General features: G+C 40.0%; 1 protein-coding gene across 1 annotated transcript in view; it reads right to left on the bottom strand.

The window, feature by feature from the left end:
• MAML2 (mastermind like transcriptional coactivator 2) overlaps positions 1 to 26818 on the bottom strand; it is a 394028-nt gene that overhangs the window by 21252 nt on the left and 345958 nt on the right. The gene's annotated exons all lie outside the window — the stretch shown is intronic.

Raw genomic sequence — 26818 nt, 5'->3', positions numbered from 1 at the left:
TGATGGTGGAACCTCCACATTCCAGAAGGTGTTTATGGAACCTCAAAGAAAATTGTCGTAAAAACATAAGGCAAACCTCTCAATTGCTCAGGAACAAACACATCATAAAGTAACAAGTTCCTCCTTTTCCCTAAAGTTAGCCCATATCATGGCTGATCCTGCAATAAAAATCATTTCAATTCATGTATTTAAATGTTGAATAACCATTTTGGACAGAAAGGGCCTAGCTTTCTGTGATAAGGAGAACCTGTGAGTTTCTATTTCACAAACACTAAAACTTGTTAGGGATTTCACCTTTCAGGGGTTTGTTTCCCTGGTGGCTCAAATGATAAAGAATCTGCCTGCAATGCAGGAGACCCAGGTTCAATCCCTGGGTTGGGAAGATCCCTGGAGGAAGGCATGGCAACCCTTTCCAGTATTCTTGCCTGGAGAATTTCCTGGATAGAGGAACCTGGAGGGTTAGTGTCCAGATTTGTTAATTTTCCTCCCTGATCAATAAGACAAGAACTGCAGCACATTAAATTAAAAGAACACCACTGACAATTAATTAGAAGTTATTGGTCAAAGACTCACAGTTGCATATTAAATAGTATTGGTGAACTGCCGTTCTGATTTGAGGTATCTATCAATCTTTCGGCATTGACAGGTCAGGACATTGAAGGGCACAAAGCTAAACCCAGCCAGAGATTTTACTAATTCCTAATGGTGTGTGTGTGTATAGGATTGATCTGTACACTGTTGGGGTTACAAGAAAACTAGAAAACACAGTCCTCATTTTGGAGAATTTACCAGGAAGAGATGACATGTTTACACATCAAATACAAGAAAATATAAACTCAAGTTTTAGATAAATGATACAAGTACTAAATCAAAGGATCTGCCTTGCTCCAGGAACTCTGAGGCTACAGATCAGGTACCTACTCAGGCGATTCTAATGCTCATGGGTCCAGAGAATACTCTTTGAGAAACACTAGATATATGGGAGCAGTAAAATCCAACTTTCATTCCCACCTGGACTGTGTGAGGTTACAAGAGATTAAAAAGATAAAGCAGCTCCCATGATGTCTGATGAGTGGTAAGCAGTAGGTACTCCATGTGTGGACTTGCCTTCTCTTTCTTTAGTTATCCGTTGAGCTTAAAAAAGAAAAAAAAAGCCACCAGTCCAAAGCCTGGGTATGTATGTGGTCTTGCTTTAGTAATCCCTGGGGATACAGAGTTCACCAACTGCCTCAAAGGCAAAGGAATACAAAATAATTCTAAAATGACCATGCACTAAGGTTTGTTACAGGCCAGTCACTGTGCTTAAGGGGCTTCCCAAGTGGCTCAGTGGTAAAGAATCTGCCTGCCAATGAAGAAGACCTGGGTTTGATCCCTGGGTCAGGAAGATCCCCTGGAGAAGGAAATGGTGACCCACTCCAGTACTCTTGCCTGGGAAACCCCACAGACAGAGGATCCTGAGGGGCTACAGTCCGCGGGGTCACAAAAGAGCCAGACACGACTGAACACGAGCATGATATATACTGTGCTGAGTGGCTTAGTGTATGGCTCAGCTGGCTTAATGACTCAGGTGATTTATTTCAGTTCGTCCTCCTCACAGAACAATGAGCAAGAACTAGCGTTTTCATCCTAATTTTGCAGATGAGAAATCTGCCTCTGAGAGATCACTTGGCTTTAAGTAGCTGGGGAATATTAAGCCAGGCCTGCCTGACTCCAGAAATCCAGTTCTCAATCACTGTACTGTCTCTTAGTTGAGTCAGGAAGAGATAGAGCTTCATACTCTGGGCCAAGCCATCTCTCTGTGTAGCAAATGCGTGTTGAGCATTCCTTTCAGGGGTGACTCTCAATCAGGCACCTGGAAAGGGCATGTTTTGGGGAGAAAGGCAGAGCTGGGGGGACTGGTGGTCCTCCTCACCTGTTCATGAAAAATAATTAGAGTCAGCACTGAGGTAGGAAAGCTCTGACAAACCTAGACAGCATATTAAAAAATAGAGACATCACTTTGCCAACAAAGGTGTGTATAGTCAAAGCTATGGTCTTTCCAGTAGTCATGTATGGATGTGAGAGCTGGAACATAAAGAAGGCTGAGTGTCAAAGAACTGATGCTTTCAAGTTGTGGTGCTGGAGAAGACTCTTGAGAGTCCTTTGGACAGCAAGGAGATCAAACCAGTCCATCCTAAAGGAAATCAACCTTGAATATTCACTGGAATGGCTGATGCTGAAGCTGAAGCTCCAATACTTGGGCCACGTGATGTGAAGAGCCAACTCACTGGAAAAGACCCCGATGCTGGGAAGGATTGAGGGCAGGAGGAGAAGAGGGCAACAAAGGCTGATATGGTTGGATGGCATCACCGACTCAATGGACAAGTATTTGAGCAAATTCCAGGAGATGGCGAAGAACAGGGAAGCCTGGGATGCTGCAGTCCATGGGGTAGCAAGGAATCAGACATGACTGACTAGACAACAACTGAGGCAGGAACATCTTCTGAGCAGCTTAAAGGAATGGAACTGTTCCTAACACATCTGTGCCCAACGTTCAGTCAGAGCTCTCAGCCTTAAATCTATTATGACTCTTGGGAAAGATGGTTCTGCAAGCCACCAAGACTCTCCCTTGGAGTGTGCATCTCTTGTGTGGATTAGGGGTTCAGTTTAGGGTCCTGCTACTTTGTTCTTTGCTGTGCCGTTTTTATCATCCAATTTGATAGAGCAATCAGTATACATTTACTAGGTACTCTGTCTTAATTTCCTTGTGTAAAATGAAGGTAATTTTATTTATGACCTAAGATTAAGCTGGATGAAATTTAGAACAGTTCTAGGCACTAGATGAATTGTAGCAATTACTATTTTTCTTATTTCCCTATTGCTGTATTTGTGCGGAGCAGAGATATTTTGGAAACTGCTGCTTTTGTGAAGGAGCTTGTGCTGTATGCACACTTGGACTGCATGTGTGCTGTGTTCAGCGCCCATCATTTTATAAACACTGAGAGGCTCATGCTCTGCAGGTGGCCACAGTCCCCACTGCTCCTTATTTTATTACTTGCACCCTTTCCCCCTCATTTCTATTAGTTATCTGGCCCACGTGCGCATTTGAAGTTAAGATCTCTGGCTTTATATTTTAAAGAAGACATACAGATGGCCAACAGGCACATGGAAAGATGCTCACCATCCCTCATTATTAGAGAAATCAAAACTATACTGTGGTATCACCTCAAACCAGGCAGAAAGACCAACATCAAAAAATCTACTAACAATAAATGGGAGAGGATATGGAGGAAAGGGAATCTTCCTGTTGATGGGAATGTACACTGGTGCAGCCCCTGTGGAGGACAGTTCCTAAAAAAGCTAAAGATAGAGTTACCAGTGATTTGGAAGAGATGAAAATTCTATTTTGATGGGTGATTTTTAATAATTTTATTTAGCAAATATGATTTAGTATCTATTGTGATTCAGGTACTGTGCTAAATGCAAACTGTACAAAGAAGAATGACCTAATTTATTGTGTATTGATTGGAAGTTAATTTTTTACAACTCCATGAAATTAAAGGAAAATTAATATAATTAAATAACTGTTGGCTGTATTGGTAAGTGGAATGTTAAAGCAATTAAGAGAACTGATTGTTGTTGATTTCAGCATTATACTCCAAGAAAACTGTTTTAGCAGAAATGTTAAATTTAAAAAAATAATTGGAAAAGATACAGGCACCCCAATATTCACAGTGGCACTATTTACAATAGCCACGACATGGAAATAGCCTCCATGTCCACCAACACCTACATGGATAAAGAAGATGTGGTACATAAGCATGCATGTGTGCTCTGTAGCTTCAGTTATGTCCAACTCTTTGTGACACTATGGGCTGGAGCACATCAGATTCCCCTGTCCATGGGATTCTCCAGGCAGCAATACTCAGGTGGGTTGTCATGCCCTCCTCCAAGGTAACTTTCCGACTCAGGGATCAAACTGGCATCTCCTGTGGCTCCTGCATTGCAGGTGGATTCTTTCCTGCTGAGCCACCTGGGAAACCCATGTGTGCCTATATGTACACACACACACACACACACACACACACACACACACTGGAATATTACTCAGCCATAAAAAGAATAAAATTATGCCATTTACAGCAACATGGATAGATCTAGAGATTATCATACTAACTGAAGTAAATCAGACAAATATATGAAACACTTATATGTGGAATCTAAAAAAATGATACAAATGAACTTATTTACAAAACAGAAACACATTCTCAGACATAGAAAAAAAAAAACATAGTTACCAAAGGGGACAGGAGTATGGAGAAAGGGATAAATTAGAAATTTGGGATTAGCAGATACTACTATACATAAAATAGGTGAACAACAAGGTCCTACAATAGCACAGGAAACTATAATCAATATCTTGTAATGAATTATAATGGTTTCTATAATATTTTGTATAATATTGAATATATATATAAATATGTGTGTGTGTGTGTGTCTGTGTGTTAGTTGCTCAGTTGTGTCTGACTCTTTTTGACCACCATGGGCTGTAGCCTGCCAGACTATTCTGTCCATGGAATTCTCCAGGCAAGAATATTGGGGTGGGTTGCCATTCCCTTCTCCAGGGGATCTTCCTGACCTAGGGACCGAACCTGCAGGCAGATTCTTTACCATCTGAGCCACCAGGGAAGCCCATATGTGTATATATGGGTTTATGTATATATATATGAACTGAATCACTTTGCTGTACACCACAAACCAACACAACATTGTAAATCAACTACAGTTCAATTAGAAAAGGATCTCTGGGGACTTCCCTGGGGGTCTGGTGGTTAAGATGCCGCAGTCCCAATGCAGGGAGCATCGATGAACTATCTCATGTGCTGCGCAGCGTGGCCAAAAAAGAAAAGGAATCTCTGCGGCTTACATTTTATCTGGGAATCTATGATACATGCACCACAAACACCACATATATACTGAAATTTACTGCAGTAAAAAGCAATGTATAATAATCTGCATTAGGTGGTATGACACTAGTGCCTGAGGATTAAAGTCCAGATCTCCTTATGCCCAGTCTTGTCACCAGCACATCCATCCATTAATGAATTTGATAAATTTTACTGAGTATCTCCTATGTGCTAGGCAGTTTTCTATGTTCTGAAGACTAAGAACATATTTAGGAGGAAAACAAAGAGAAAGAAGAGTGGTGGACCGAATGCTTGATGTTGGCAGAATTGGTGAACACCATCAACATAATTTCCAGTGAAATCTGGAAAGCCACCCTCTGCTAAGATTTATAAAAGATCTGCACGCCAAGAAAATGTAACTCTGTTTCTTCCTCTCTCTAATCAAACAGATGGACTCTGCCAAATTTAGTCTCATTCCTTTACAATACTAAAAGATACAAAAATAAGGACAGGCTCTCTTTTGGAGTTTTGTAGATTTTTAAACCTTGTAGTCTGTAGCCCGTGGGCCTTACCATGTATTCTACCATACACGTTCTTTCTGCTCATGATGGAAGGAATATTCGGCTGCCGCTACATTTTTTTGCCCTTATGTTAGCTATGAAACACAAAACACCTCCTTCCACAGGCTTGCTGTCATTGCCAAGATGTTGTGCAAACTTCAGTACATAAAATATTTTGAAAGAAAAATATGCTCCCATCCGTTGGCTTTGATTTCCATACTCAGCCTCACTCTTTGCCTTACACTCAGCCCATGAAGAACTTGACTTAATAGAAACCACCTGTTTCTCCTTCAACACTCATTTTCTCCTCAAAAGCTTGAAGACCGTGGTAAAAGGGCACAATCTCAGCCTCTACGTGACAGTGTGTGTGTGTGTGTGTGTGTGTGTGTGTGTGTGTGACTGTGAATGAATTAAGCTATTTCTACTAATGTCATCTTTTATATGCTAGAAAACTTATTTCCCAGAGACTAGTGCAAATTATGAACTTGAATGATCTTTCATTTTGTGTGGGTTTTTTTTCTGTTTTTCCAATAAATTACGGTGTTTGATGCTAACATACAAAACAGGCTTCTGATCCTATCCTCCTGGGATTTAATATAAATTTAAGTTTAATATGCACTTATAGTTTTCCACATCTGACTGTGTGTGTATGTACGTCTGTGATATGTATTTAAGATTTTGAATTTCTTTTAGAGCACCGGCTCAGCCACTGAGTTAGGGTTGTATACCAAGTACTTAAACATGGTTAAAGATTCTGAATTTTCATTTCAGCCCTGCGCAGGACTGCTAGACCTGTATCTTTTTAATAAAATTCTGCCAATAATCAAGCTATATCTTCAGAATTATTATCTTCCTCTACTCTTATTCATTCAACAGATATTTGTTGAACACCTATGGTGCCTCACGCCTATTTCAGGCCCTGGGGATCAAAAACCACTCAGCTGGTTGAAAAACCCTGAAGTTTGTCTATCCTTCCAAGTTTTCGAACTGGACTATGGATGGGGAATTTATTTTCCAGAATGGTCTTGAGGATGTTAGGAGATCATGCACATGATCAAACCTTTTAGCTGGATAAATCAAAACATGCTCACAAGTGAGTGGCAGTGTGTAAGGTTGATTAATGTTTATAGGAAACTGGATACATATTTTACTGTATGGAAAATATGGTAAACGTATACTTTCCAAATGAGTTACTTTATTGACTTCAGATCTTGTCCATGGATCAGCATGGGAAGCACTAACTCGACAAGATCACAAACTGTGTCAATGAAATCTGGCAGAAGATTAAGGAAACACCTGAACTCTTCTAAATGAGAACCTCTTTTCCTTAGAGGACAAATTACCTGTCCTTATTATCACCTAAGGACTTCCCCGGTGGCTCATTGGTACAGGAGACGCAGGAGACTTGGGTTTAATCTCTGGGTTGGAAAGACCCTCTGGAGAAGGGCATGGCAACCCACTCCAGTATTCTTACCTGGAGTAGCCCATGGACAGAGGAGCCTGGAGGGCTACAGTCCATAGGGTCGCAAAAAGTCAGACACGACTGAAGTGACTGAGCATGCATGCATGCCTTATCACCTGTTTCCCTTTAAACATTTTCAAGTCCTTTTGAAAAAAATGTCCAAAGTAAAAATTAGAAGCAGACCCCACTATTTTAGTCCTAACAGCTAATTCACCAATACCCTCTTCTTTACAATTTTCAGGCATAAAATAATTAAAGAGTATGTATGAAAGAAACCCCACAAACCTCAGTAACAAACACCAGAGTATAGACCTGGCCCCAGGTCTGACTGATAAAATGGCTCTGTAAGGCCTGGTCAATATGTGAGCGATCTTTTTAAAGATCTTTTTTAAAAATGTTAGCTAATAAAAATGCCAGAATTTCCTCTTTCATTTGAAAGGCATGCAGAGGTTCTGTGAAGCAGGATTGATTTCAGCAAAAGGTAGGATGGCGTCCAGTTAGACATGTCCTAAAGCAGCAAACAAAAATATCCTTGGTTGTATTGAAGTATGTTGAAAAATTAAGACTCATTGAATTCAGTCAGCTTTACTGTTAAAGCAGTTTTGTGGGCTGAACAGTGACATAATAAGTTTCACAAAGCAAGAAGTTATCAGACAACCATTGTTCTCTTAATATTAAAAAAAAAACAAACTAATAATCTGGGCATCTGGGTAAAATGAGCTCTCTGTTTCTCTTGACTTATTTTGGAAGGGGAGTATATAATGGTTTTTTTTCCCCCACAAAAATGAAGTAATGTAAGTTACTTAGGATCCATGAGAGTGTTTTGGCGTGGAATGACTGCCCTTTCTTTTTCTTGGCTCCTAGAGCGAAGCATCTGCAATTTGCAAAACAAATTCAAGATAAAGTACCCAGCTGGGCAAGTCTGTACAGTAGGTCTAACAAACTGGTTTGCTGTTTCAATCAGTCTTTCTCTTTCCCTCCCTTGTCTCTTTCCCTCTTCTTCTTTCCCTGTCTCCGTGAACTAACAGCTCAACTGTTCCTCCAGGCTATTCATCTTCTGAGCTATCTGCTTATGAAGCCATTTATTTATCTCTATGCCTGAGAAACAAGCTGCCTTAACTGTTTCAGATTCCCAACAAGACCACAGGCCCACTTAAGATATTTATTTGGGGGTATGGAGGGTGAGGTGGCTGTGAGTGGCTACAATAAATGAAAAGTTATTGTTTGACACAACAACGACAGTTAAAATGATAAGAGAAGGAAGATCAGGAAGTCCTCCAGGAAACAACCTTTAAACAGAAAGACTGGAGGGATAGACCGCTGCTGTCTTTGGGTTTCCAATCATTTATTTCAAGGGTTGTTAAACTATGACATGATCAGTTGAATCCAACTCGCTACCTTTTTTGGTAAATAAAATTTTATTGGAACATAGCCATACACATTCATTTATATATTGTCTGCAGCTGGTTCCACGCTGTGACACAGTTGAATAGTTCTGACAGAGGCCTTATGACCCACAAGCCTAAAATATTTGCTATCTGGGCCTCTGTGGAAAACAATGTGCTGACCTTCGCTCTATTTGGCTGTACTATCCAAGTCATGCTAAGTATTTTGGTCTTTTACATCAAACTGATAAAATGCCTTAGAGAAAGTACCCAGCAATTTTGGCAGGAACTGGCAAGTTGGGAATTAAGAAATATCTATCATGAGGTCACCAACTCATAGCATCACTGACTCAATGGACATGACTTTGAGCAAACTCCGGGAGATGGTGAAGGAGGGGAAGCCTGGCATGTTTCAGTGCACGGGGTCGGAAAGAGTCGGACACAACTTAGCAAGTGAATGAGAAGAACAATAATCACGAGATCTGTTTACAACAGCCCTCCAGTCCAGCCACCACTGCAAGTAGTGGAAACTGAAAAGCAACTTACATCATTCATCCAACTGCATTTTACAGTTGAAGACACTGTCCAGAAAGGTTAAGGAACTGACTTATAACAAAGTTATAAAACCCAATGAAAAGATGAAAAACCATATCCAAATCCAGGGAAATACATTAAAGAGAAATGAATGGAATGAAGTCTATATGCTTGAGAGAATGATAGCTTGTCAGATACAACTAGCTCGCTGGGGGTTGGGGGATGGGTCAGGAGATACTGAAAGGTAGAATATGCAAACACAGAAGGATGTATTTCGATTAATGTTTTTCTTTATCCTTTGGAACTCTGAACAGTAACTGCTTTTCTCTTCTATTTGATAGGGCATTTTTCTTTGCTTTGCTCAGAACCTTCTCCTCTACCCCGCAGGGAAACCCTGGTCACATGTTTACAATCTGTTTGGTTCAAATGATTAGAATGAGTTTGTGGTCACTGTAGAGTTCATTCTTCAGATGTTACCTAATTTTCAAGTCACCCGAACACTGTGTCTATTCTTAGCCTCTGGGGTGGACATTTACTTTGGGTTGGCACAGAAGAACAGTTCCATGAGGGAGGAAGCAGCATTCAGGTGGGAGCGTGGCCAGGAACAAAACGTCAGCGGGTCAGGATGGAGTGGGAAGTGTTTGGTAACTCAGGGGAAGAAATGAGAACGTTTTCTTAAAAGAGAAACTCTTCAACTTCAGAAGGGCTCTTTGTGGCAGACCTGAAATGTCTGCTCTGTAACAGCTTTTTGCTTGCTCCCCGTAGAGCAGTGGTTTCAAACTTCTCTTTGGATAACAGTGTCTGTTGAGGATCTTACAAAGCTGTGGATTCGGTCTCTACGGCCCTCCCATCAAGTACACACACAGCCAACAATTTCGTTTATAATTTCAAGGTGCTTACAAATCTTTAAAACATTCACAGACCATCCAGAGACCTCAGGTTGAGCACTCCACCTCCCATCCCTCAAAGGTTGGTGTTTAGGAAAGAAGAGAAATGATTTCCCCCTTGGATACACTCTCTATACTTCAAGTCTGGGTTAAAACCATTCATGGATCCTCCCTGCCTTTGGAATCAATCCTAACTTCCCCAGATAGTAGAGAATTAAGGCCTTCTATGATCTGGCCTCTGTACATTTCCTCCCATTTCATCTCTCAACATGCCCTTTATTTACTTTACACCATAGTGATATTAAACCACTCGAAATCCTCCAGTATCCCAGACCTCTCTCTCCTCTCCACAATTTTCTATGTGCTTACATCCTTTCTGCCTGGGAGACTCTTCCCATGTCCTTCCCTACCAAGTAAACACTCATTCATTCCAGGCTCAGCTCAGATGTCATTCTTCAGGGAATCTTCTCTGACTCCCCAAGGCTGTGCAGTGATCTCTCCTGTGCTCCCCTAACTGCTGGTACTGATCTATTAGGTAGCATTTCTCACCCTGTATCTCAGTTACTTGTTTGCTTATATCTATCTCCCGTTACAAATGCTTAGAATTATAAATGTCCATCACGATATTCCCAGGGTACAGTGGACTCTATGCATGTTTTTGTATAAATAAACACATGAAAAAATGAAGCCGTGGCAAGTAGCAAATGAGGACGGAACTTGCTGTCAGGCAAATGGGATGAAAACGCTGGCTCTTTTCAAAGGCCACTGGAAAGCCAGTGCAGAATAGAAGGCAAAGGTGGAGTGAAGCTGCTAAATCCAGTGTTGCTTTAAGGGGCGTGCCGCCTGAGACGGGCCCAGGGCATAAAGGATGTGTTAGGAAGGAAAAGAGCTAGTGGTGAGTGATGATGGAGGTTTTGACGATGATGATGATGACAATGACAATTACTGCCTGTCTGTGCTGTTAGGCGGGAGGAAGGCTTACTGATGAAATACAATTTCTACTGACAAGTTACCAGATTTGAAAGCTATATGCCAGGGCATGCATTGCAGGCGTGACATTTATTACCTCTTTAATTTCCACACTAATTCCGTTTAAATTATGATTCCAACTTTAAAGAGGAGGAGACAGGCTAAGAAATTTGATTCTTTTTTCAACACGTATGCCTTGAAAATGCAAAATACTTTGAAGGCTTAATAAAACAGGTAAAGGGCAAAAATTAAAAAAAAAAAATCCCTCTGTTCCAAAAGCAGTTTGAGTGGGTAGGTAGCAATGGTGAAACAGTCATTCTGGGATCGAACAAAACTAGGTTCAAATCCCAATTCCATTTTTTCCCAAAGTTGTGTGTGGGTTCTAATACCTCAAAAGGTGGTGGTTAAGAACAAATGACATAAAGTAAATGAAGGGCTTCATATAGTAGCAGATGTGCAGTAGACTTGGAATAAATATTAATATTTCCTCAAGTCAATTTGATATTTACTGAATATGAATACAAATATAAACATAGTCACACAACAAGGCATAGATCTAAATAATATACAATTTCTGATTGTCAGATAGTGAGGAGAGTGTGATCTTTGTAATAATATCATCAATAAACCAGCAAGCATTAATCATCCAGTGTAGAAGGAAATGGAAACCCACTCCAGTTTTCTTGCCTGGGGAATCCCATGGACAGTGTAACCTGGTAGGTTGCAGTGCATGGGGTTGCAAAGAGTTGGACACAACTTAGTGACTGAACAACAATAATCATCCAGAGATGTGCTCAGTGAGTAGAATTTAGCAACAGCTAAGTATTATCACCATTGCCTCCACCAACTAAAACAAGACTAGGAACTTGTGTTTGAGCATACTTTTATTCTTTGTTGAGTTTATTCTATAAATTGTGTCATATTAATCCCCCTTTTTTCTTTCTTTGTATAATGGATAACTACATTAAGCTTATAATGCCTGTTTATAAAAACATTTATTTCAAAGCAACATACGTTAGGAACCAGCTTTATACCCTAAGGTCTTCCCTGGGGACCCACACAGTGAAGAACCCTCCAGCAGTGCAGGAGACTGGGGTTCGATCCCTGGGTCGGGAAGATCCCCCGGGGCAGGACACGGCAACCCACTCCAGTGTTCTCGCTTGGAGAATCCCATGGACAGAGGAGCCTGGCGGGCTGCAGCCCATGGGGGTGCAAAGATTTGGACATGACTGAGTGACTAACACATATACCCTAAACTTGTGCCATTCCTCTAGAAATGTTTTGGAAAGTATTATGGTTTTGAATGGGATGTGTTATCAGCATTTTCTGTTATTATTAAAAGTTAAGGTAATCCAGTAACAAATAGTAATGGAGAATAAAGAAGGGATAACACCACAGTTCAAAAGGAGCCAAAAAATCTCTTTTAAAGGGGTGGTTTTTAAATCAAAATGATGTCCAAATTATATATGAAACAAATCTGGAATTTTTAAGATTTCCAAAGATGGCTTCTATACCTTGAAAAAATATATAAGATTTTTTCCTTTGGAAATAGAACAAAAATCAACATGGAATTTTGGCCCTAGAATTTCAAGTTAATAAAAATTTTATAAACTACTTTTAGCTTTTTGTATCTTTAGGTTGGAGAGATGAGAAACCTAAGAAAATTCTCACGCATCTCATGTGATATCTCATGGCAAAAATACTATAATGATGAAAAATGCTGCTTTTGTAGTCGGAATGCCTGGGTTGAAATGTTTCCTCCATAACTTACTAATTGTTCTTGGGCAAGTTATAAAAGCCTCTATGTCTCAATTCTTAACTATTAAGGGGTAACTAATTAATAACCCCTTCCTCATACGATTGCCGTGTTGGCTTAAATTAGATCATGTAGGTAAAACATGTCTCTGGGTCAGAGCAGGTATTCAAGAAAAGCTAGCACCTATTTACACTATTGTTTTCTTTGACCATTTTAACTTCCTACACATTATAACATTCTTTCATTGAATCTTGTACGAATTTGTTTCCTGTGACCTGTGAACCTTGTTAATTTCGGAGTCCTCTCTTCTTACCTCCCTAGGCTTTACTTTCTCCAACTTTAAGAGAAGGAAATTAGGTTAAAATCTCAAAATTCCATTCTAGTGCTAGAATAGTTGAAATTCCATTTGTATTGCAATCAAGGTGACAATAAATACCCCTGTGATGAAATAATTTGATTCCTTTTTTCTATTGAGTCTGGAATGCAATCTAACAACAGGACATGCGGTGGTTTTGTGTATAGTGAACAAATACAAGATCGATCCAGGTGGGAGTGGGGAGTGGGGAATCAGACAGGTTATCTTCTTAAGTGACTGAGGGAAATGAATTGAGCTTGGGGACAGAAATGTTGAAAGACATATTAAACCGAATAATGAACTTGTTCATATGTCTCTGTGTGGAAGATACAACCATATAGACACAACCATATGGCAAGTAGAACCATATATATACAGCTTTGTTAATAATATCTGTCTTTACTGAACTGATTCTGTGAAGGAATCTGTATTTTTCCTTGATTCTGTAAAATATATCTACAAAATATATTGCTAGAGGTAATTTTCGCGATTTGAATATCCATTCTGCTCTAGAATATATCAAGTGTATTGACCTGCAAGTAGCCTACAAATTCTGACGTGTCTCCTCTTATGGAAAAGGAGAGAACCTCTTAGTTATTGAAGGTTGTCACTAACTTGTCTCCAACTTTTTTGCGACCCCATGGACTGTAGCCCGCCAGGCTCCTCCATCCATGGGAATTTCCAGGCAAGAATACTGGGGTGGGTTGCCATCTCCTTCTCCAGGGGATCTTCCCGACCCAGGGACTGAACTTGCATCTCCTGCATTGGCAGATGGATTCTTTACCACTGTGCTGCCAGGGAAGCCCTGCAGGTTGTCTGACAGACATAGAAATTTAAATGCAATGATATGGGATGGGGAATACATGTAAATCCATGGCTGATTCACGTCAATGTATGACAAAAACCACTACGATACTGTAAAGTAATTAGCCTCCAACTAATAAAAATAAATGAAAAAAAAAATGCAATGATACAGTACAGTGACTATTGCCATTGTTCTCAAACATGTCCATCTATTCTAATGTGACATGATTAGCTATTTTTGAATGTATTATTAAAATGACCACAAAGGGCATTAAAAAAGGAGCCATCTGCTCTCTGTTAAATGTAGCCCTGAAGTCTCCCTTGGATTAGTGAAGCAAGCCACTAAATACTTCAGTGGGACTTCAAAAAGCTGAGTTCTCCCTAATAATCACTATGGGATGAACTTCAAAAGCTTAGAGGTTTCACTTGGATCAGTTCCCAGAAAATCAAGTTATTTACCAAATCTTATTTATGCAAACTATACAAACACATTTTGATCTGCAGAGTACTAAAATAATGTTTTAGGAAAATGATAACCTTAAATGGAAAGTCTACCACATAGGAATGGGAAAGGTCAACTTTCTTTGGTCTGATTATCTTGTCTGTCTACACTGGTCAAATCAGATGTACACCTATTACCAGATCTGCTATTAGTGTATGACTATGAATCTAGAAAAACACCTAAAATTTGACTAATTAAGTTGAGTAATAAAATAAAGGGTATCTAACACACACACACACAGTATTTTAGCTTCTCTGTTTTTGTTCTTTGGAATTACAAGGTGGCGTAGACTAAATTATTTTTAGATGTCAACCACTTTTTAAGACATTTTTTCATCTACAAAAATTTCTAGTTACAAATTTGGGCTCACAAGCTGACTCTTCATATTAATTCATTTGAGTAGAGAATTCAGACAAAGGTATTAGAGAATTCAGACAAACTCACATAGGTAACTGGGGTAACTGGTGTTGCTTGAGTCTCAAATGTATTTTGTGTTTATTTTATAGACTATAAAACTTATTTACTTACATGTTTATTTTCTCTTGCTACACTATTATTATTTTAAGAATATGGACTGTTTTATTCATCTATGCATCCCCACTAGCATACATAAGCCTGGCATGACATAGATACTCAGTATATATTTGTATAAATAATAAATAATCACTTGAAAATCAAACTTCATTTATAACATGATTTGTAGTTATTTAGGTTTTATTAGAAAGTAACATGGCTTATCACAAACTTCAGTGAAAGGCAAATATCAGTATCAAGTATACAAAATGCTTTGCCCAAGAATATTTCTTATTATTTGTCAGTTCAAGACACTATAAAATCTTCTTATGATTAAAATTGTGAACTTTAATTCAGCATATACAGGGTTATCTGAACTTTTAACCTTTTTTCTCAGCAATCTGGGTATGTTGATTGTGGATTCTGTTATATAACTGGAAACAGATCCTTGATTGGAACATAACTGTCCAGTGATTTTTCCACTGGGTAAACATTTGTGGCTTATATTCCTAACTGCTGATCAGAAGAGAATGTAGGAAGGGAGACTGATACATTATACAGTTTCCAATGTTTACACTTTTTTGTGTTTTCCAGACCCATGTGGCACTTTCTAAAAAGATATACATCTGGGCCTGCAACAGCTCTTCAACTCCTGGCTGGATCCAAATAACAGTTCATTTAGTATCTATCTGAGCATTTCCGAATATTTAAATCAAACTGTGACTACATTTGAACCAACTGGATTCCTTTTATAATTTGAAAATATTGCTATCTAGCCATCCACATAAGACAAAATAAACACAGAAATAATTTCAAAAATTTCTAGCTTGTCCATAAACTTAACAGAACTTGGGCCAAATATGTGAAATGCCACAACACTGAATATCATGGAAAGTTAAAATCAGTCAACTATTTTTTTGGCTTATGTATTTCCAAATAATTGGCTTGCAAAAGTTACGGTGGTCCAGATGTTAAAAAACATGCCTGCAAAGCAGGAAACCTGGGTTTGATCCCTGGGTTGGGCAGATACCCTGGAGAAGGGAATGGCAACCCACTCTAGTATTTGTGTCTGAAGAATTCCATGGACAGAGAAGCCTGGCAGGCTACAGGCCATGGGGGTCTCAGAGTTGGACACAACCAAGCCACTCACACTTTCATAGTTTTTACCCTTCAGAATCATTCAAGTAGTTTTTTTTGGCCTATGTGTTACCAAAAAATTAGCTTACAAAAGTTATTTAAATTAACTAAATCAACCAGTTGTTTCAGTATAAGCTGCAGCTTGATTATCTTATCTAAAGACTTAATTTACCTGATAAGATTTTTAGTTTGAAATTCGTCACATTGATCTAATCCTTGCCAGGTCTTGACTTCAGACCTTGTAGACACAGCTGTGTTGACAGCATTTTAAAAAGTTGATTTTTTTTTTTTTTAAGATATTGGGCAAGCATTAGTATTCCACTTTAGAAAGGTAATTAAATTAATAAATATTTTGAGGGTTAAGTAAGTTTAAAATATTTTGAGTTCTTTAGAAACAAAGTAATACTATTATTATTATTATTATTTTGGTCATGCCACATGGCTTGTGAAATCTTAGTTCCGGACTAGGGATCGAACCTGGGTCCTGGCATTGAAAGCTCTGAGTCCTAACCACTGGACACCCAGGGAATTTCCCCCAAAAACACTGTTAAATATAATATTAATATAGCTATCCAGATCATATGATAGGAGGGACAAGTCAGTTCCTTTAAAATAAATACCTATCACTTAACACTAAGATGATCATTCTCTTGTATCTCAGTCCTTCTGTACCCCAATGCTGCAACTTTTCCTTGGACTTTCAAAAATCTGAATATATTTCTCACACATTTTCTTTACCTTAATCATTTTTTTTTGGCAGCTGGATTCATGGTTTTTTCCCAGGAAATATGACATTCATTCATATACTGTGCTATAGATTTCCATACCAAGAAGGTAGTAATCTTTGGATTTCCCCTGGTCCTTGGTCATAAAAGAAAGTGGGATGGTCACTGCTTTTAGAGGAAAAGCAATAAATCTGGATAATACAGCTTATTTTAGTAACTTGATTGTATTTATTACTTATAAAAGATTAAAGAGAGGCTGTTGGTATGTAGTGAATAGCTTTTAGTCAAATTTAACATCAGTGAAACTAACTTGTGTACTTAACTACTACATTGGTCATTAGAGGGTAGAAGAAAACAACATGGGCTTTGATATATATAGTCCCTTCAGTTCTTAGGGAAGCCATGAAAAGTATGGTAATTTACTTGTAAGCATCTGTTATAGTAAAGGAAGGCAGTAGTGTTTCTATTTAAATGCAAAGAATAATTCACACTGTTGTATAGAGAGTGATTTATTTTGATACATACTTTTTTTCCCCCAGGATTTTAAGCTAGTTACTAGAAATATTGCCCAAGGACATCTGTTCAAGGATCTACCTTACAAAATGGTCAAGTATTCCTTACCATTTATATCTCTGGTCAAGGATGAAAACACAGTCAGGCCTACCAAGATTTATAAAGCATGTCTTATTGAAAGATATTCCTTAGTGGGTTGCAGTTCCATGAACTGAATCAAGAATGATTTGTAGCTTTGAGGATAATCCACTTGCTGCAAATTATAATATGTCTTAAATGAACAAATCAGTTACAATTATCATTATCATTGTGAACCTCCTGATTTCGGTCTCAGTTTAGGATATTTCCCCATTGTAACTTCAACACATAAATACTGTGGTCAGAGAAAATTTACATTCTATATCTTTAATTACATGTGGATACTAATATAAACATAGAGGCAAGACTATGAAAATTGAAGTGTTTACAGGTTATATATATTGTGACTATTCTGGCAAGCAAGCTGGATTTCTATTTAGAGATTTAAATGAAAAACTGGTTTTCCTGTCTGGGAGGATTAAAACAAATCAACTGGGAGATACAGGGGCTGATGAGCTGGCCTTTCCCGGGTCCCCTCCTACCTTTATATATAGGGGGCACTCTGGAAGAGGCAGGGCCTTGGGTGCTACAGGGTCCTCATTGATGTCAGTGCAACATCCATAGTTTCCTGAGGACTAGGGAGAAACATAGGATGCCAACAGAGGCCATATTTTAGATTGCTGGAGCTCCAAACAGTCCCTACCCAACTTCCCTGACTACCCTGTAGATGAGTTAAGGGGAATGGAGAGCAAAAAGGAGAGAAGAGGGAACTTCCTCGGCAGCCGAGTGGGTCAGAATCTGCCTTTCACTGCAGGAGATGTGGGTTCCATCCCTGGTCGGGGAACTAAGATCTCACAGGCATTGGGGCCACTGGGCGCATCTGTCACAACTAGAGGCCATGTGTTGCAACTAAGGCCTGAGGCAGCCAAATTTAATTTTTCTTTTAAAAGGAGAGAAAAATGGGGACACATGATACTCCGAACAAAACAGTTACATATTATGAAAACCAGAAGAAAAGTTGCTTCATGTAGTCATCACAAAGCTATAGCAAGCTTTTTTGTCAGAGAGAAGTAGTTATGGCTAGGGATTAGTAGTCATAATCTGAGAATGTCACCAACAGTTTTAGTTATTCTGTATCTTTTAGTACTTTCACATAGGCGTATATTTATAAAGTAATTTCATGATAATGATGCAATGATGGTTATAAGAGTTTTAAAGTCCTTTAAGGTCACATTAACCTAGAAGAATAACTTTTCACATTTAAAAGTAGTTTTTTCTTCCTATAAAATGTTCCATTGATCTTTTATAGCAATAAAATAAAGATTCAAAAATAGTTATGCAAAAGTCTAGAAACCAAGTAGACAATGACAGAATAAGTGTGATTTTTTTTTTCCTTAGTCTTCAGGAAAATGCCAATACATCCTTCAGCCTTTCACACGATTTGGTGCTTAAACATTTGTTTTGCAGGACACAACTGAACATTTTATTTATTGAAGGCAAGAGAAATGGTAACACAACTTAAAATTTTAATTTCCGAACATCTGTGTTGCCAAAAAGGTGTGCATGTATGCGGTTGGGGGAGAGTCTTTATACCATTAAATTCTTAAAATCTATTTCTATCTGCTTTTATTATAAAAGTTCTCTGTTCTTTGTTTGCTAAAATCTCATATGCTATAATTCAGCGTAGCCAAACTCTTGGCTATCTGCTCTCTATTTTGGGAATGGAGGAACATTTGGTAAACAGCATGTCCAGAGCCTCTTCTCAAAGCACCACTAGCAGGCACTGTTAGAGCATTTTCATTCAAGTTTGTTCTGTTCGGGCAAAAAGGGAACAGCGACTTACATCCACTGAGGATCAGTGAACACAATCTCATAGCAACAGACACCAAAACAGTCCCTCATTACAAGCCTTGTCCAACAATCAAGTCTTTAACAAGAACAAAGGTTGACAGTGATTAATCATTAAGCGGCTCCTTGTTCCTTGATGCACGTGTTCTCAGCAGCCTCCCTGCAGAGGCAGTCTGGTATATTTCCTGTCTCTGTGCTCCACTGTGCCATGTCTGAAGGGACGCCTGGGCAGCCGTCTCACTATTTTAATTTCAAATGCTCCAAACATCTACAGAGTTTCTATGTGCACACGTCTTGACTTTTATTCCAAGCCTGGCAGACTCTGAATGGATATAGGGAGTGAGAATATAATAAGCCATTAACTCCACATCTGCTTACTAGATTATGTTCAAAGATGGTAGGAGAAATTGATTAAACACTGCTTTCTGGAATAAACCTTTGAAATCTGTTTGTTTCCTTAAGCAACACAATGACAAGTTGATATAATTTAGTTGTGCAGTGAACATAACTTCACTACTGTTTCCACATAAGAATAACTTCTATGTTGACAAAGCACCATGTTTTGAAAAGCAGTAAAAATATTTTCAGAATTCCTCCTTCAAAAGACTCTGTTTCACAAGGCAACGGAGTTGTAATGTTAACTAACACCATTACCGTTTTACTCAGCTGTGCTTTTTAGTGACTTGACTAAGTACTACTTATCTGTCTTAGTTGGTCATGCAATAGTATATTCATATTAATAGATGACTTGGAGGTTCTATTTTTTTCTTGTTCACCATGTAAATATCACTAACAGGAACCCCGTTGCCTATGAACTAGGAGGGCAGGTGAAGAGGGAAGAGTAGCTATGAGACAGCTTCTAGGAGGCAAGGGGCAAGGGCTAATGCAAGTAACAACAAAATCACCATGGGAAGTCAGTTATAAAAACAAATACATTTTTTCCCCCAATAACAAGCATCACATGTAACAAAATCCAAAATGAAGTAACCCTGAGGATTCTCTGTATTTATTAACTCCACTTTTCCAATGGGTCAAAATTAAGTGATAGCAGGTCTCCTATAGTTCAAGTAGAAGATTTTAACTAGTACGTTTACCATATAAAAGCTAAAGTATGAAATCCAATCACAAAATATAAAATATGCAATTCTCCTGATGTACTCAGTGTTTAGAATACAGCCGAGTTAATTAATAATTTCTTTAAGCTGAGTTATACTCACTAAGGAGGATGACAATGACATTCTACAAACAAAAAGGCCATCTTATTATTGGTAATTAAGCTCTTCACACAAATGTATGTGACAGGGATGACATAATGGTCGTTGACTCATGTTAAGATCAAAAGCAGCCTGTTAGGAAACCCCAATCAGAAAATGAACATCTTTTGATTGGAGCCTCCTGGGATCAACATTTAAAACTAACAACAGTGAACTCTGAACTGTGAAGGAAAGCAATGATGAACTATAGAAGGAAAGTTTTCAGGGCTTGCGATGGTCTTAGACTCTATTCTTACAAACCAACCAATCTTGATTATTTCAACTGAATTTAACTTGGGGTAATCTACGCTAACTGGTTCTATGTATCTCGAGAGTTAGGGTAAACTCACCTCACAACACACAAATTACTTTTAAAATACAACACTTGGCTTCAACTTGTTGCTTATCTTCAATCTTTTTCCAATTACAAGCTAAGTTTGTAACATTTGGGGGCTTATGTCGAAGTGTTTGGACAAAAACCTAAATCAATTACAAGTTAAGGGACTCTCAAACTATGCGTAGATGGCATGGAACACTAAAGCAAGTTATATATCATGGGTATGCAAATCTCAAGGAAACGCCAATACATATTTATTTGAGTCATGATACATAGATAACGACACGGCTCTCACGCATGGGGAACTATTGGTCAGTCACCATGCTGGGCATTTTATGGACCGTCATATTTCATAACCGAATAAAACTTCTATGGTAGGTGCTATTAATATCCCCATTTTACACATGAGAGAACTGACATTTAGAGACATTAAATAAGTCATCTAAATAGTAAGTGATGGACCTAAAGTTTTAACTCAGGCAGCCTGACTCCAGAGCCCTGCTGTAATACTCAGTTCAGTTCAGTTGCTCAGTTGTGTCCAACTCTTTGTGATCCCATGGACTGCAGCACGCCAGGCTTCCCTGTCCATCACCAACTCCCAGAGCTTGCTCAAACTCATGTCCACTGAGCTGGTGATGCCATCCAACCATCTCATCCTCTGCTGTCCCCTTCTCTTCCTGCCTTCAACCTTTCCCGGCATCAGGGTCTTTCCCAATGAGTCAGCTCTATAAAACTAGTATGCGAAATAATACAAATCTAACTCAGCCAGAAGGCTTCCCAGGTGGCTCAGTGGGAAAGAATCCACCTGCCAAGCAGGAGACATGGGTTTGATCACTGGGTTAGGAAGATACCCTGGAGAAGGAAATGGCAACCCACTCTAGTATTCTTATCTGGGAAATCCCATGGACAGAGAAGCCTGGTGGGCTACAGTCCACGGAGTTGCAAAGAGTCAGTCGTGACTTAGAGACTAACCAACAACAACAAACTCAGCCAGAGTCTTTGTTATAAAGCAGTGTTATATATATACTTTCTTCACATAATATGAAAATGTAAGCCAATGTGGTTTAGTGAAACAAATAATTTAACAATTTGAAGATATAGGGCCTGCATTTGCTCTAGGAATAACAGCACACTGAATAAGTTGTTTCCTTTTTTTGAACTCTAATTTCTCATCTGTAAAAGTAGAATGATGTTTAATTCTCAGGGTAGCATATGAGATAATACATGCAAAAATCATTTTGTAAACACTATTCCAGTTGGCTAAAATAAAAGCATGAAACTGCAGACACATTTTCTGTTGAGCCAATCCAATCTAATAAATGACGGAGAGCACAGAATAATGAAATGAAAGTGTTAAGAAGGAAATTCATGGAGGCATATCAACTCTGACCCATGGATGTTAAAATGTGTAGAAGATTCTTTGAATCACAGGGAAGACAGAAGCCAAAGTTAATTTTCTGCAGGCATTATGGCACAGTTTGCTAAGAATGTGGACTTTGCACTTAAACTTCAGGTTAAATCCTGGGCAAGTTGTGTGTGTGTGTGTGTGCACGTTCAGTCACTTCAGCCACAACTGATTCTTTGTGACCCTATGGACTGTAGCCTGCCAGGCTCCTCTGTCCATGAGATTCTCCAAGCAAGAATACTGGAGTGGGCTGCCCTGCCCTCCTCCAGGAGATCTTCCTGACTCAGGGATTGAAACTGTGTCTCCTGCGTCTCCTCATTGAAGGCGGATTCATTACCCACTGAGCTACCTGGGAAGCCTGGGCAAGATACTTAAGATCTCTGTTTTTCTCAATAGTGAAATGGAGATGGTGAATGTAGGGACTGCAGCAGATATAGTGTTATATTATAACACATATATTATATAATAATATATATTATATATATAAACAGTGTTTCATATTAACATAGCTCATAGTTAATACTGGTGACTATTATAATTGCTATTTAATTTATCATGTCATTACAGTTTAAAAGAAAGAGTAAATTTTAGGAGAGGTATACATCAGAGACCACATATTTGTGGCTTCCAGAGCCAAAAACAAAGGAAGTTAAGTCCCTGGGAAATACACATTAAAAAAATGGCATTGGGGGCTGCCTTTAGGTTTATCATCAGGTTGGTTCTGAAGTCCTCTAGCTCAAAGCTAAATCTTTACACAAACTTACTGACCTCAACGGCTCTTTTTGGTGCTTCAGATTGGGTCTCTGTGACTGTGTGGATAGATATAGATAGTTTCATGCAATGTAGTGTTATTGATCAACTTATGACCCAGCTCTCTGCCCAGTCATGAGGACAGACACTGCCTACTTGTATCTGGTGGTGGTTGGGAGTGGTTCATATTGGGAGAGAACTGAGCCCAAGAAATTAGGTAGAAGGGAAGGACTAGAAGATGGAAACTAGAGATCAAAGAGTCCCAAAGCTAGAGATTCTGCTCCTCCCTGCAGCAGGAAGCTTGAAGTGATCAGTTTATCAAGTTACCACCCACACCGGCGCCTGGACCTTTCATAGACCTGGTCCCCTCCAACGTGCCCTCTGACACCCTACTCCTGCCAAAGTTTTGAATCTCTTCCTCCCCAAGTTTGAAGGGAGCATGTCCACCCTCTCTGGCAAAAGAATGTTAATTGTGGGAATGTGGGATTCCCTCATAGCTCAGGGCTTCCCTCATGGCCCAGCTAGTAAAGAATCCGCCTGCAATGCAGGAGACCCCAGTTCGATTCCTGGGTTGGCAAGATCCTGTGGAGAAGGGATAGGCTACCCACTCCAGTATTCTTGGCCTCCCTTGTGGCTCAGCTGGTAAAGAATCCACCTGCAATGTGGGAAACCTGGGTTCGATCCCTGGGTTGGGAAGATCCCCTGGAGAAGGGAAAGGCTATCCCCTCCAGCATTCTGGCCTGGAGAATTCTATACAGCCCACGGGGATGCAAAGAACCGGACATGACTGAGTGACTTTCACTTTCTTGCTAGCTATAATAATATCTTACAAGGGCTTCTGGAAATAGAGGGCTTCTTAGGTCCATTGGGATATAAAGACTCAGAATGCTGGTCTAGATTGCATTTGCACTGAATTATGGGATAGAGGAACATAAAGAAAGGCTTCCCAGGTGGCTCTGGTGGTCGAGAATCTGCCTGCCAATTCAGGAGACTCAGGAGACATGGGTTTGACCCCTGGGTTGGAAAGATCCCCTGGAGAAGGAAATGGCAACTCACTCCAGTATTCTTGCCTGGAAAATTTCATGGACAGAAGAGACTGGTGGATTACAGTACATGGAGTCGCAGAGTCAGACACAACTGAACATGTGCATGCACACACACATACAATAAGTCATAAAAGATGAGAGTTGAGAATTGACCATTGAAATGGACAACTGGGTATCACTGATGGCTTTGACAAGAGCTATTTCACTGGAAGTCTAGAGATGAGAACCTTAGTGGAATGGGTTCAGGATAGAATGAGAAGAGAGGTGAGAGTCAGGGTTTTGAAGAACTTTTTCAAGGAGTACTGATGAAAAGGAGGGCAGAAAAATGGAGAGGTAGCAGAAAGAAATGTGGAGGTTTTGTTTGCTTGGGTTTATATGCTTATGAAAGTAATTTAAGGGGAAATGGCAAATGCCTTAGTAATGTAAACACTTACCTTATTTCATCTGCTTCACAATACATGCAGTTTTGCACATTAGTTTTGCTGATATAGAAGACAATACCTACTAACAAGTATTACTAGTGAGGTTATAAAAGTACCAATGATAGTTTTTAGTTATCTTGATCATAGCCATCATTTTCAATGTAAACGTAATATCTACAGGGCTTGGTCTCTAATACCTTTGAAATAGGCAGCTATTAGCTTCATCTTGAAGTCTTCTGGTTGGAAATGCTTGCTGGATATGTTCCAAAAGTTATAGACAAGGTTTTGAATGAAGTACACATTATGGGGAAAATGTTATAGAAAGAATTAGCCATTCCAGTCAGTTCAGATATAACTCCTGGCATATCAAATTTTACCTAGGCTAAGGTAACTCAGCTTTCTGAGTCTCATACAAATACATTTAAATTGCCCATTACAGCTACATCAGCAGTGAAAGGCTAACGACAGCAGTAATAATAACGTAGAGGTTGAACCAGAGAGCTGGCAGTGAACAGTGGATGCACTAGCTGCTGGAAACAGCGCAGCTTGGGGAACAGGTCAGATTCAGAAGACCCGAATATTAGAAGGATGTGGTAGCGCATGGCAGTCCATTTTGGGAGAAACTTTTGTTCAAATAAAAAAATCTAGTTGCTAGTTTATAAATCTCCCACTGCTGTCATGACTTAAAAGACATGAGATTTTGGTTGTCATTGTGAATCCCCTGGTTCTGGAATTTATGCTATTCCGTTGTCTAGTGCCATTTAATGAGGCTACGGAGAGCTTTTGGTCAATGGATCCCCGTTCTACATGGCCAGTGCTGGGGGCGCAAGTCATTGAAGGGCAGTGCATGTAGATGGAACAATTTTGCACGTGCAGATTTAGCAGGGGAAAAGGAAGAGCAACTGAGAAGGGGCCTCCTGTGTCCTTACCTCATTTTAAAAAATTTTTTAAGTGGAGGAAAATTGCTTTACAAAGTTGTGTTGGTTTCTGCCGCACAACAACGCAGATCAGCCGTGTGCTGCGCTGTGCTTAGTCGCTCAGCCGTGTCCAACTCTTTGTGACCCCATGGACTGTAGCCTGCCGGGCTCCTCTGTCCATGGGGATGCTCCAGGCAAGAATACTGGAGGGGGTTGCCGTGCCCTCCTCCAGGGAAGTTTCCCAACCCAGGGATCGAATCCAGGTCTCCTGCACCGCAGGTGGATTCTTTCCTGTCCTCAAACAGTCACCAGGGAAGCCCAAGAATCCTGGAATGGGCAGCCTATCCCTTCTCCAGGGGATCTTCCTGACCCAGGAATCAAACCGGGGTCTCCTGCATTGCAGGCGGATTCTTTATCAGCTGAGCTACCAGGGAAGCCCCAAATCAGCTGTAATTACACACATATCACCTCCCTCTTGATTCTCCCTCTCCTCCCCACACCTCACCCTTTTCGGCCACCACAGAGCGCCAGGCGGGACTCCCCGTTTTATGCAGCAGCTTCCCGATGGCTCTCTGTTTTACACCTGATAGTGTATACATCGATGCTACCTTCTCCGTTTGTCCCACTGTGTCCACAAGTCCGTTCTCTACATCTGCGTCTCCATTCCTTCCCTGCAAACAGGTTCATCAATACCACTTTTTTAGATTCTATATATGATACAGAGTGAAGTAAGTCAGAAAGGGAAGAACAAATATAGCATATTTACACGTTATCTATGGAATCTTCCCTCACTTCTAAATGCCAGCTACGGCCACAAGACCATCTCCGAGTGAAAGAGTACAAAAGGCACAAGATGCCTTCAAACTCCTTTTCCCTGCTTCTACATCTTCCCCCCTCTGTCGTCAGATTTTCATTTTTCTTAAATAACTCTATTCTGCACACATCCTGCCGGTTCCCAGGCCCAGCATCCCTCTTCCCATGAAGCTGGGTTTTAAATGTGGTCCTGAAGCAAGTCTTTGGTTCTGAGAGTAAGGCGATGCCTTCGTTCCGAGACCAAGTTCACACCTCAAAGCTGGTTCTGATTTGAGGGGCCCTTTCAGGTGTGGGCAAACATGTTCTGGTCTCTGCAGCACGGACTCCCCAGGGTGAGAGGCACTGTCTAGCTTTTGCCTTCCTGGGTCCTGTGACCGTGCTCCCTGTCTGCCTAGATTTCTGCCGCTGCTCCTGCTTCTCTAGCCAGATGATCCACCCGCCAGTCAGGACATCCTGAAGACACTGTTGAATTGCACTGCGCTGAATGAATAACTGTATTCCCACCAGTTATCTTTTGCTGTGTACTGTCTGCCGCAGTGATCTCTATTGCTGGCCCCTGTCCTGAATCTGTCCCCCAGTCCCAAAGGCTGCCCTGTTATAATCAGGGAATTTTGTCCCAGTTTCCTGCCTTTCCATACTGCCCTGAATCACTGCAGTTAAATGGGCCATGTGTATTTGTGTCCAGAGACATAACAGATGGGATCCTGGGGATTATGGTGGCAAACAGAGAGCAGAGTGCTTTTAGAAGGATTAGTCTTTCGCCTGGTGGGGAGTGTAGAGAAGGACACTGGGGAGCTGATTTCAAAATGGTCACTTGGCCCCATGAGCATATGTGATGGTTGCTGGATTTAGTCCACTCTCACCGTCCCTGTCTGTCTGTAAAAGAAAGAACCCTAGCCTGAAAGTCAAAAACACAGGGTTGAGTGCCAGCCGTGTCATTTACCGGCTCTGTGACCTCACA

This window comes from Dama dama, chromosome 1 (genome assembly GCF_033118175.1).
Source record: "Dama dama isolate Ldn47 chromosome 1, ASM3311817v1, whole genome shotgun sequence".
In the NCBI taxonomy this organism is placed as follows: domain Eukaryota; kingdom Metazoa; phylum Chordata; class Mammalia; order Artiodactyla; family Cervidae; genus Dama; species Dama dama.
This window is presented reverse-complemented; position numbering and strand designations above follow the sequence as displayed.